The sequence below is a fragment of the Eutrigla gurnardus genome, assembly GCF_963514095.1.
Source record: "Eutrigla gurnardus genome assembly, chromosome: 8".
Lineage (NCBI taxonomy): Eukaryota > Metazoa > Chordata > Actinopteri > Perciformes > Triglidae > Eutrigla > Eutrigla gurnardus.
Window position 1 is genome coordinate 19,588,431 of NC_139922.1, and position 9,719 is coordinate 19,598,149.

Sequence of the window (9,719 nt, forward strand, 5' to 3'; positions counted from 1 at the left end):
CAAAATATACTTTAGTGTACCGAAAGTAAAGTATTCATTATGTTAATGAGCCCATTTCAGAATATATTATATCACTGGATTGTAATTATTGATGCATTAATGTGTACATCACTTCAATATTATTGCTGTTAAAGGTGAAGCTGAATGTAATTACCTTATTGGTATCATAATCTCTCATTAGAACTCATCAGTCAATTCATATTTAATCATAATTAGATCATTAATCATGAGATTAGAAAGGAGAACACATTTTAAAAATGTTCCAGGGGCTTCTATATTATATGGGTTTATAACAGTGAGAGGAGGCAGAGAATCACTACCTTGCTGTATATATATATATATATATATATATATATATATATATATATATGCAAGTCAATGCAACAGCCCTGTAATACCTCTGTGAAGCTGTTAAACTCTGCTGAGCAGAGTTGATTCAACTTACTTTTGAGGCCAGAATTACATACCTGTAGTTTAGTTTTGCAATAGACTGCACATTGTTTTCCTGTGATGAGCAATCTGTGTTTCATCTTCTTAACCACAATATTCCTTAAATAAACAAATCAATACATGCTGCTCTGGTACAAAGGACATTCCAAAGTCTATGAACCCGAAGACGACAACTGTCAAAAAAGGTTGTCTCTGTAAAAAATAATAATAATACTGTGTTAAAATTATCTCTTCATCAGTGGAAACAGGATGGTGATTGCACAAGAGATTACTGATAACTAACTTGAGGCTGGGCATGCTGCAGAAAGACAGATTTGAAAACATTACTTGCAATCTTATTACGGCTGCAGGAAAGTAAATGATGATCACGTTTACATCCTGCTCTCTGGCCCTTTTTAATCACTTATCTGTTACTGTCACCACCAGGAGAACTAAAGATGTGTGCACTGTATATGGTATATTTCACAATTTACAGCCAAAGTTGTGTAATGTTTCCTCACTTTCAGAAAATGCATGTAAAAGATGTTCTTCTCTCAAGTGAATAAGGGCTTGGATGTCATTTTTCTAATGCCGCTGCCCCCGGCTGTACACTACAGCGTACAACGAGCTGCTCTCAAGCTGAAGCACAGTTCATTGAATTAACATTCCTCATCCTCATCTAAAAAAGGAAACCACATGCTCTTGAAACCGTAACAATACATGTAATCTGATCTGCCCCAGCAAAACCTCAGATATGCTCAGAAAAAGAGATGAAGTCTTTGCCCTGCACTTCAGCAATCTGGAACGGCTCCACCTCTTTAATGGCTTTTGTTTGATTACCGTAACCATCACCAATTTTCTGTCAAATGTTTCCAGCTGACAGGACATGGAGATGCATTTGGAACAGCAATGTGACAGTCCCTAATTGTAATATTAATTCTGTTGGTGCTAATGAGGAGGAGGAGAAGACTGAGGCTGGCACTGGATGGCTGAGAATGAGAGGGAGAGAAGACACCTTTGTCTGTCTGCTGGAGTTTGCAATGTCCTTTCATCCCAAATCACAACCAAACTACTGAGGAAGTCCTGCAAATGTTACTTAAGCAAATGGATGCAAGTATAATGAGGAAAATTAACTTATAGTATTATAAGTTATTGCAAAGTAATTAGTAGATAAAACAGAAAAATGTAGTGCAGTAAAAGCTGGAAGTACAAATAACTACAAATGACTTGAGGAAATGTATGTGGGTTGATTTCAGCTCTGAGCGGCTCCTGTTGCTCCAGGCGTCCGTTTTCTCCTCAATATTTATCTGACCTGGTATCCTGCAACAAGCAGGACGTCCACAACTGTTTGCTTAATAGTTGTCTCTGCCTGTTTACAGGGCTCAGTAACACAATAAACAGTTCAAGGGGGATGGAGACGCACTCCTGTTTTGTTGTTTCTTCCCAGAGGGGAAAGATAAAAGCAAAGACATGAGGGGGAGGCCTTTAAGAGTAAAAACGTAAGGGTGTGGGGGATGGGAACAGTTACAGGGGGAACCAGTAATGAGAAACAGATTGTGTTTTGGGGAAAGTTCAGCTGGAGATTTCGGGGGTCTGAGGGACGCTTGCTGTGAGCGAAAACAATGCTTTGTTTCTGCTTCTCGCAGAGAATTTCAGTAATTTTAGCCTTCTGAGAACAGTTACCCCATGGTTAGCGTTTCCATTATAGCTCAGACAATCTTTGAGACCATAAAAACCTTCTAAAGTCCACTGTGTACTGACACACATGCTATTATAGTAACAGGCGAACACGGATAAGATCCCTCGATGTCTTTTTGTTGATGTTTGTTTGTTGCCTTTCAGGATCCTGTCTGTTTGTGTGTCCACACCCATTGCAGAAACAGTGTATTTGTTCATTTAAGTCTCCTTCTGACACACACAAAAACAGAAATGCACACATACAGTCATATCTGGGCGATGTGTATATTCACTATCATTGCGATAAACATTTTTTGTTTGTGGCACTGTGTAAACATGGAGTTTTTCTGCAGTCATGCATGCAGCTCTGTAAGGCGAAAAAGAAAGTAATTTTCCAAAAATGGGTTTAGCAGATTGAATACTTGCTTTGGAAGGCCGTTCCAAAGCTGAAGTGCCAGTAAAGCAAACGCTCGATCACCCTTTGACCTTAACCCTGACTCAGGGGGAGCTAGCAAGCCTAACACAGCAGATCTGAGAGGGATTTTTGGACAGTCAAAAGTTCACTGGCGCCCGGCCATGTAAATGTTTGCCTGATAACATTTGGTATTTGGTCATAAACCATAGAATTGATTACATTTAAACTTGTCCAGATGATGTGTGAGATGAAAAGATGCTTTGGCTGAATGCTACTCTGCGGTTAGTATGTTCATGTTCTCTCAGTGACGATGATATCATGTTGATGTTCAGCAGTCGTAATATCAACTACCTGTTCACTATCTCACTTTTGTGTGTCAACATTTATACATGTTCGTTCATCATTTAGATTTTATGCTATTTTTTTACCTAATTTTACAAATTAAAGGTATGATCAGGTTATAAAATAAAATGCTGTGTTATAGATAACACTGCACAACAACAGGATATTATGTTGTTTATTGCTATTTTTACAGAGCAGCATTACTATTTCTTTAACCAAGGTAAAATATTAGAATACTTCTTTCACCACTGAATGACTGTGGAAGTTAAACCTATCCACAGGTTGGACTGTTATACATTCAACAAGGATCTATTTAAAAATCTGAACTATTGGACAAGGTGGACAACATGGGATAATATAAGGGGTTTTAAGAATTTTACCTAAAAAGTCACATTTCAACACTAAACTAGGTAGAATGTATGAATGTATTGATTTCCCTAAATGGATCCACCAAGTTGTGACGTCCACAGTGTGAAAGATGGGGGAACTCTTGAGTGTTTTAATGATCAGTGCAGTTAGAGTTAAACTCCCAGTATTGATCTGTGCGTCACACCCACTGTGCTGTTGAACTCTTTGGCTTCCCTCAGCTGTGTACAGATAGTCTCTGCCCTTTGTCCCATTTAGTTTTTTACTCAGTCACTACTCATGTCCACCTCTTACCTTTAAAGTATGATTCCATCTAATATGTCTCCTTCAGTTTGTCTCCGACATGGATGAGCTTTTAGATTTAAGCTTTAGCTTTCTGGGGCCGCGGCCTGCATCCCTCATGAACTATAATCCCGTCATGCTTTCTTCATCTTATATTCTGCTTGTATCTTCACTTGACAGATCATTTGAAAGAGTTTCGATTGACTTCAGTGCAAAAAAAAAAACTTTTTTGTTTTGTTTTGTTTTTACTGTACTGGGCGTACTGATGATTAAGTGGTTAATCATTTGTATCATGTTATTGCCATGTTACTGGTAATCATTTAACACATGCCATCCTCTCGCTCTCTTCCTGAAAATATTTCCATGTTGTTGTCTTGAACTTTACTCCTTAATGAAATCAGCTCCAAAAAGCAAGATATTGTGAAATAACAACTGTGTGCAGAAGAAGAGTGGCATGATGCAATGCCTTGGTGCTACTCTGTGTTTATTACACCAAAGTATGACTTGGAACTATGCTATTGCACATGACCTGAAGGAAAAGTGTGAAGGCAAAGTTGTGTTTAATCCACAGCAATGCATCATATTAATAAGACAGTCATGTTTGTAGCGTCGCTGTCCAGACATATCTTCAAAAGTCAACTTTTGTGGAGATCAGAAAAACAGACCTGTGTTCAGCTTTAGGAGGATGCATTTTCCAGCGGATCCTAGAGGTTTTTTTAAAACGTTTATTTAGCTTAACAAGTACTTGAATTGTCTAAACCCATAATGGAGCCTTCATCCTTCAGTGTATCACATACATGCACATTCAAAATCATTACTTTTGGAGATGCATGGTTTTCACTGGACAGAAAGGCGATGAAAGATTGAAATTTGAAAGCTGCTGAGTAAAATGTAAAATGTTGACCTGTGAAATGTGTCCTGGAGGTATAAAGTTACACGAAATAATTCGACATTTAGTTAGGTACAGTTCTTGAGCGAATTTACTTTAACATTCCACCACTGTTGAAAATAAACATATTTGCCATATGGAAACGGGGAAAAGACAGAGAGTGGGTGAGAGACAACTGGTCTATAAACTCCCTGAACTCTGTCTGGACTCTCTTCATTCAGGCATAAAACCACACTGTCATCACTGCACTAAACAAAGCAACACAATTACCACTGCGTTCCTGTTTGTTTTTCTTTTCTTCTTTGTTTCATATGTACTGTCTGCACACTCATGAAAAAAGTCCCAAAAAATTGAAATGCAGCCTGCTCATTGCACAGTTGAAGAAACTGAACTTCGTATTGAATAAGTAAAGACACGAATCAGAATTTGTAGGAGACGTACATGTGTGCAGGAAAAAGGGAGAGTGGGAAGGAATGCTGAATGTAAAAAAAAAATGGGAGTCGGGGGAGATAGAGAGCTTCTGCTGGGCCTCAACTCTGAAAGAGTTGGAAGTGGTGCTCAATGATTAATATGGCAATAAAGTGGTGAGAAAATTCTCCTGCTTAAAGTAAAATAAACAGTTTAAAAAGATTCTGGGATCAGCTGGAAAACACAGTCTGTTTTCTACTTTTACTCATGTTAATAATCTGATTACTTATGGATACTTCATCCACCCGTGTATCTGACAGGATGACGAGGATCTGCCGCGGTAAAACAAAAATGTCAGCTGTTAAGATAACGGGAAAAAGTAGTGCAAACAAGGGTAATGTAGATGTAGGCTACACAGTCACATGACAAGCAAGATATGAGGGTTTTTTTTCCGTGAGTGTAAACACAACGAATGGGGATTATCCAAACCAGATGAGAGCAGGTTTTGCAAAGGACGCTTTGTGCGCATCAGGTCACGGTTATTGACCAAAGGGGCACATGTGATCGAACTGTTCTGGACAAACCATGGGACACACTGTCTTCTCTTTTTTTCCCTTTCTTTTTTTTATCTCAGCATAACTGAGATTTACTGAGCACGTTTCCTGTGAAAAGAGACAGAACCCGAAACTCCAAATTAAAACCACATGCAAATTCCGTACACGTTTTTTTTTCTCTCTCATCCTCCAATCACAGCAGAGGTAGAGATGTAACCTCCTTCCCCTCCAAACTAGGTCGCCAGCGTGAAAAAAACGTCCTTTTCTTTTTCCACATGGGAACATGCGTGCATGTGAGCTGGTTGGTCGTCCTCCACGTCTCTATGTGGACACAAGCGTCTGATATCTGATGTCAAGGTCCGCCAACTATACACGCATTTCCACATGTGAACACAGATGTGCTGATGCACATTCACACTGCAATATTTAATTACTCATACGTGGGATATTTTACTACAGATTTATCTAAATGTTCCTTCATGGCCTTTCTAAGTGGAGTCTGTAACCACATATGTGTGAAATTCCTGTGCTGCAGAAAGACATCTGAGGCTTGTTTCACCCTCATCCCACAAAAAACATCTGACCTTCTTTTACGGTCTTTTCACCTCTAAAAGCCCTCTGACTCTTCTTTCCTGTCTGCTCATGAACGTCCTTCTATGCAGTAAGACAAAAGAAATACTCATATCGAGAGCTAATATACTATTAACAGTACCATGTAAAACAACCTGTACTCTATATAGACTAATATATATACTACTATTTCTACTGTATATGTCAGAGCTATTGTATAGATGACCCATATTCATATCATATCTCCAGTTGTTTATTCCAGATAAATTGTTTTACAATGTCATTACTAGGGCTGGGCAACATATCGATATTATATTGATACTGTGATATGAGACTAGATATCATCTTAGATTTTGGATATTAAAATGTCATTATATGTCATTTTCTAAACATACCGTTACTTACTTTTCTAGCTGTTCTATTATTTGCCTTAAGTCATTTTATCCACGTTACTGGTGTTCATTCATCAAAAATCTCATGGCGTTTCTCATGTTGTTTGTATGTTTTTTGTAAAAGCACCAAGAGTCAACCCGACAATAACGCTGCAATATGGATATTGAGGTTCTGTCAAAAATGTTGTGATTTGATTTTCTCATATGACTTGTACCTGTATAATATATTCCGTCTACTGCAACTGCTGCACGTGTTCATATGGTTACTTTGTCATAGCTTATTCATACCCGATCTATCTATACTCTTTATTCTACATTCTATATTCTTTAAATATTACTGTTTATTCTGTATATTGCTCTTCACATTACTTTGCACTTTACCACTTTTTTGCACTTTGGTTAAATGCTAAACTGCATTTTGCTACCTCTCTTGTATGGTGTGCAGTGAGCGTAGAGTTAAATATAATCCAACCCAATTTAATTTAGTAGTTTACCAAACTAAGTGGGAAAATAGCCATTATGTAATTTAATATTTTTAATATTATTATTATTATTATTATTATTATTCTGTACTTCCTCTTTCTCTCTACTTTTTTTTTTTTCTTTAATAAATTCAGCCAACTCACGAGCACCAGATAATATAAATGGTCATAATCAAAGCAGCACAGTCCCAGATATCATGTCTTTCTAAAGTAACCATTTAGAAATTCCTGTGTAACATTGGTCGAGTGCCTCTTTAAAAAGGCAAATTCATTGATCATAAACTTTGCCTCCACTTACGAAAGATTTGTAAGCTTCCTTCATGATCTGCTTCTGTGTACATGTTAACCCCAGCGACCAAACAGACTATAGTTGTGTAGAGTGGAGCTGCAGGACATCTACTTGTGTAAGCATGTAGGTTTGTCATGTGGAATGACAGAGTACAAGACATTCACTGTCTGCAATGCAAATATCCTGAGCAATAGGAAACGTTGCAACCATGTATAATAATAGATATCTAGCTCTATCTATCTAGTGGTTGTATTGTGCGCCATCTAGTGGAACAGCAGGAACATTACACAAGTAGCTCCCAGTATACTTAATTTGTATTCCCACGACGCCACCTCCTGGACTGAAGTGTACTTTTGCATAAACCTGGATTATCCAAAGAACTACTGAATGTGTACAGGTAGCTACTAATATGTGATGTTGTTGTACTATTATGAACTTGGCATTATACATTTCTGTAGGATCCCAAATGATCAAGTATAGACTTTTATAGACAGTTTGTGTTAACTGCTGTATCGCAGAAGAGTCAGACATATGGGAATCTCTGACAAACTACCTGTTGCAGCTCAGGTGAGCAAGGACCATGATGAAACACAGACGGACAGACTAATTGTGAAGAAGGAACAACATGCATTCACAAGAATTCTCACAGTTCAGAGGTTTCGTGTCGAGACAAGATGGTGAGTCAGTGTTCACCTGATCTGTCTCATAGTCTGGAGGACAACCTGTCTCCTGTTATGATCAACTAGAGCCAAGCACATTTGCTCAAATACGTCATTACAATGATGAGATGCTTTACCACGCATTTCCATTTAATACTACTTTCAAATTCTACTCCACTACATTTCAGAAGCCAATGTTGTGCTTTTTACTTGATAGATTACTATACAGATTCAGATTATCAATGAACTAATAATACTTATTATATATCATTATGGCTTAAGCAATTAAGTCACCAGTGAAACAGTTATTACAGCCGCAGGTTTAAACTTGAGGTTAATATTGTAAACTGAAAAAACACACACTATTAAACTAGCAACATAACTAGTAGGTAAAGTAAGGTTAGGTTTAGTCACACAGGACCAGAAAGCCTTGTTTTTTGACTCATGTACCACCCCAACCTCCTTACATGGAATTGTTTATTCTGGAATTGTAAATTCTGCATAATGGGAAAAAAAAGTATATATTTATGCTAATATTGTTTACTAAATATCCGAGTACTTCTTCCACAACTTGGCCTCAGCTGTGCACTGTGTTTGAATTTGTATGTCTTACACCTCTTCACAACTCTATGATATCATAAAACCGGACTTCATGTTTTCAATTTTATCTTACACCACAAATAATACAAATCATCTTTTAACCCGTTTACGCTAATAACCCTTTGGATGTAAATCAACATTAACGACAGATATTCGTACATTACACAATCTCTGGCCAAATAAATACACATTTAAGACCTGAGCTTTTATCATTCCATAAGTTTGATCTAATTTCACAGTAGTATTACAGCCTCATGGAGCTGCTAACATGGATATAGACTCTATTTTTAAAGAGACACTCAAGTCATTTAGTAGTCAGGGAAGTTGCCAGGTTTAAGAAATAAATGTAAAATCAAAGTGGCAGAGGCTAACAAAGATTGATTTTAAGTTTCTAATGTCTGCCTTTTTCCTGAGATAACCCTGAAGACTTAAGAAAGCTCTTCTAGAGCCAAAGAGGACATTGTATAACTGTAGATATTACAACATGGACCGGGTATTGCAACACTCGTAATTGTATTTGTGTTGAATTGTAACCAAGAATGCACCAAATTAAACAATTTCTGACGCAACAGGGTGCAGTTTGATTATAACAACCGTCGGAACGAACAACAAAGCGGACAAATGACGAGATTAAAGTATTTGTGTGGGAAGACGTGAGTGGCCCCCCATCTTTTTTTTTTGCTTTACACCTGTCTGCATATTACCTGAACACTGAAGTCGTTTCCTGTACTTGGACTGATGACTGGGTGAACATTGACAGAGAGGACTCATCCTTTCTCTTTCGTAATGACACTATGAGTCACAGCACAGATGCTGATCTGTGCTGATGAGCGTGTCCCTGCATGCACGGTGGCATTTGTGTGTTTATCAGTTTAGCTCATTGTCTAGTATACATTAAACTGGCTCATGTAGGATAATGGAGGTAATGGGCTGACTGAGAAAACAAATATCCCTCTATCTGGAAAGAGAAATCTAACCTGTGTTTTAGGGATTTTTTTTAATTTTAGCACTACCTCAATATAAAAATTCTACCTTTTAACACTCTTCTTATTTGGAAAAAGGTTTGATTCTATAAGAATATCTGCAATAACCCACAAACATTTCATTTTATGGTAATTTTGCAACCCTACGTAGTATTTCTACACTGTCGGTGATTAATTGGGAGGTTTTTTTGGGGGGGTAAAAGGTTTCAAACGAATAACTGATCATCAAAATAGTTTTGTAGCTCTTTAAGAAACGTCTCTAGAATGCACACGCACTTGTTGGAGTGCTGATGTTTGAGATCAAAAGAGAAATAAAAACTTCAAGTTCAAGTCAGAGTCCTCCCTTTTGAAAAGTCTCAGGAATCCCGAGTGCATGTTGATG